Genomic DNA, 4471 nt, shown 5'->3' on the forward strand with positions numbered 1-4471 from the left:
AGCCTTGACGTACTCCTTTTCCTATTTGGAACCAGTCTGTTGTTCCAGGTCCAGTTCTAACTGCTGCCTCCTGACCTGCATACAGATTTCTCAAGAGGCAGGTCAGGTGGTCTGGTATTCCCATCTCTTTCAGAATTTTCCACAGTTTTTTGTGATCCACACAGTCAAAGGCTTTGGCATAGTCAATAAAGCAGAAATAGATGTTTTTCTGGAACTCTCTTGCTTTTTCCATGATCCAGTGGATGTTGGCAATTTGATCTCTGGTTCCTCTGCCTTTTCTAAAACCAGCTTGAACATCAGGGAGTTCACGGTTCACGTATTGCTGAACCCTGGCTTGGAGAATTTTGAGCATGACTTTACTAGCATGTGAGATGAGTGCAATTGTGTGGTAGTTTGAGCATTCTTTGGCATTGCCTTTCTTTGGAATTGGAATGAAAACTGACCTTTTCCCATCCTGTGGCCACTGCTGAGTTTCCCAAACTTGCTGGCATATTGAGTGCAGCACTTTCACAGTATCATCTTTCAGATTTGAAGTAACTCAACTGGAATTCCATCACCTCCACTAGCTTTGTTCATAGTGATGCTTTTTAAGGCCCACTTGACTTCACATTCCAAGATGTCTGGCTCTAGATTAGTGATCACATCATCATGATTATCTGAGTCATGAAGATCTTTTTTGTACAGTTCTTCCGTGTATTCTTGCCACCCCTTCTTAATATCTTCTGCTTCTGTTAGGTCCAGACCATTTCTGTCCTTAATCGAGCCCATCTTTGCATGAAATATTCCCTTGGTATCTCTAATTTTCTTGAAGAGATCTCTAGTCTTTCCCATTCTGTTGTTTTCCTCTATTTCTTTGCATTGATCACTGAAGAAGGCTTGCTTATCTCTTCTTGCTATTCTTTGGAACTCTGCATTCAGATGCTTATATCTTTCCTTTTCTCCTTTGCTTTTCACCTCTCTTCTTTTCATAGCTATTTGTAAGGCCTCCCCAGACAGCCATTTTGCTTTTTTGCATTTCTTTTCCATGGGGATGATCTTGATCCCTGTCTCCTGTACAATGTCACGAACCTCATTCCATAGTTCATCAGGCACTCTATCTATCAGATCTAGGCCCTTAAATCTATTTCTCACTCTTCCACTGTATAATCATAAGGGATTTGATTTAGGTCATACGTGAATGGTCTAGCGGTTTTCCCTACTTTCTTCAATTTAAGTCTGAATTTGGCAATAAGGAGTTCATGATCTGAGCCACAGTCAACTCCTGGTCTTGTTTTTGTTGACTGTATAGAGCTTCTCCATCTTTGGCTGCAAAGAATATAATCAATCTGATTTCGATGTTGACCATCTGGTGATGTTCATGTGTAGAGTCTTCTCTTGTGTTGTTGGAAGAGGGTGTTTGCTATGACCAGTGCATTTTCTTGGCAAAACTCTATTAGTCTTTGCCCTGCTTTATTCTGCATTCCAAGGCCAAAGTTTTTTGTACTATCTCTGCAATTTCCTGGGAATTTTAAATTACTTCAAAATAATAAAATTTAAAATGTAGTAAATAAAATGTAAACTGGTTCTTATAGAAACAAAGGGAGTGGGCCTATGCTATGCTGTGCTGTGCTAAGTCACTTGTGTCCAACTCTTTGCGACCCTGTGGACTGTAGCCTCCCAGACTCCTCTGTCCATGGGATTCCCCAGGCAAGAATCCTGGAGTGCATTGCCATGCCTTCCTTCAGGGGATCTTCCCAGCCCAGGGATCAAACCTGCACTGGCAGGCAGGTTCTTTACCACTAGCGCCACCTGGGAAGCCCCGGGCCTATGCCAGTGGAAATATAAATAGGCAAACACTTTAGAAGACAATTCGTATTATCTAGTATAACAGCAGAATGGTTTACCACTACCACCAAGAGATGTCTACATCTAATCTCCAGAACCAATAAATATCTTAGGTTACATGGCAAAGGGGAATTAGGATTGGAGATGGAATTAAGTCATCAGTTAGCTGACCTAAAGATGCACATATTATCCTAAATTATATGGGTGGACTTAATGTACTCACAGAGTCCTTATAAGTGGGAGAAAGAAGCCTCAGAATCAGGGAGAGACTTTAAGATGCTACACTATTGGCTTTAAAGATAGAGAAAAGATCACGAAGCAAGCCCCTAGAAGTTTGGAAAGACATAGAACTAGCTTTTCTAGAACCTCTAAAAGGAACACAGTCCTGACAATACCTCTGTTTTAGCTTAATGACCACATGAACCACAGCCTTGTCTAACTCAATGAAACTATGAAGGGCTACCCAAGATGGACAGGTGATGGTGGAGAGTTCTGACAAAACGTGGTCCACTGGAGAAGGGAATGGAAAACCACTTCAGTATTCTTGCCTTGAGGACCCCATGAACAGTATGAAAAGGCAAAAAGATAGGACACTGAAAGATGAACTCCCCAGGTCAGGAGGTGCCTCATATGCTACTGGAGATCAGTGGAGAAATAACCCCAGAAAGAGTGAAGAGACAGAGCCAAAGCAAAAACAACACCCAGCTGTGGATGTGACTGGTGATGGAAGTAAAGCTTGATGCTGTAAAGTGCAATATTTCATAGGAACCTGGAATATTAGGTCTGTGAATCAAGGTAAATTGAAAGTGGTCAAAGAGGAGATGGCAAGAGTAAACATTGACGTTTTAGAAATCAGCGAACTAAAATGGACTGGAATGAGCAAATTTAACTCAGATGACAATTATATCCACTACTGTGGGCAAGAACCCCTCAGAAGAAATGGAGTAGCCATCATAGTCAACAAAAGAGTCCAAAATGCAGTACTTGGATGCAATCTCAAAAACAACAGGGTGATCTCTGTCCGTTTCTAAGACAAACCATTCAATATCACAGTAATCCAAGTCTATGCCCCAACCAGTAATGTGGAAGAAGCTGAAGTTGAGTTGTTCTACGAAGACCTACAAGACCTTCTAGAACTAACACCCAAATTATAGGGGGCTGAAATGCAAAAGTAAGAAGTCAAGAGATACCTGGAGTAACAGGCAAATTTGGCCTTGGAGTAAAAAATGAAGCAAGGCAAAGGCTAACATAGTTTGGCCAAGAGAATGCAGTGGTCGTTGCAAACACTGTCTTCCAACAACACAAGGGAAAACTCTACACATGGACATCACCAGATGGTCAATACCGAAATCAGATTGATTATATTCTTGCAGCCAAAGATGGGGAAACGCTATAGCATTAGCAAAAACAAGACCGGGAGCTGATTGTGGCTCAGATCATGAACTCCTTATTGCAAAATTCAGACTTAAATTGAAGAAAGTAGGGAAAAACACTAGACCATCCAGATATGACCTAAATCAAATCCCTTACAATTATACAGTGGAAATGACAAATAGATTCAAGGGATTAGATCTGATAGACAGAGTCAGAAGAACTGACTCTGAAGAACTGTCACAGAGGTTTGTGACCTAGTACAGGAGGCAGGGATCAAGACCATCCTCAAGAAAAAGAAGAGCAAAAAGGCAACTGGTTGTCTGAGGAGCCCTTACAAATAGCTGAGAAAAGAAGAGAAGCGAAAGGCAAAGGAGAAAAGGCAAGATATAGCCATTTGAATGCAGAGTTCCATAGAATAGCAAGGAGAGAGAAGAAAAACTTCCTCAGCGATCAATGCAAAGAAATAGAGGAAAATAATAGAATGAGAAAAACTAGAGATCTCTTCAAGAAAATGAAAGATACCAAGGGAAAATGTCATGCAAAGATGGGCACAATAAAGGTCAGAAATGGTATGGACCTAACAAAAGCAGAAGATATTAAGAAGAGGTGGCAAGAATACACATGAAGAACAATACAAAAAAGATCTTCATGACCCAGATAACCACAATGGTGTGATCACTCACCTAGAGCCAGACATCCTGGAATGCGTAGGAAGCAACACTATGAACAAAGCTAGTGGAGATGATGGATTTCCAGTTGAGCTATTTCAAATCCTAAAAGATGATGCTGTGAAAGTGCTGCACTCAATATGTCAGCAAATTTGGAAAACTCATCAGTGGCCACAGTACTGGAAAAACTCAGTTTTCATTCAGTCCCAAAGAAAGGCAATGCCAAAGAATGCTCAAATTACCACACAATTGCACTCATCTTACATGCAAGTAAAGTAATGCTCAAAATCCTCCAAGCCAGGCTTCAACAATATGTGAACCATGAGCTTCCAGATGTTCAAGCTGGATTTAGAAAAGGCATAGGAACCAGAGAAACTGCCAACATCTGTTGGATCGTCAAAAAAGCAAGAGTGTTCCAGAAAAACGTCTACTTCTGCCTTATTGACTACACCAAAGCCTTTGACTGTGTGGATCACAACAAACTGTGGAAAATCCTGAAAAAGATGGGAATGCCAGACTACCTGACCTGCCTCCTGAGAAATCTGTATGCAGGTCAAAAAACAATAGTTGGAACTGGACATGAAACAACAGACTGTTCCAAATTG

Source organism: Oryx dammah, unplaced genomic scaffold, assembly GCF_014754425.2.
Source record: "Oryx dammah isolate SB20612 unplaced genomic scaffold, SCBI_Odam_1.1 HiC_scaffold_27, whole genome shotgun sequence".
NCBI lineage: Eukaryota > Metazoa > Chordata > Mammalia > Artiodactyla > Bovidae > Oryx > Oryx dammah.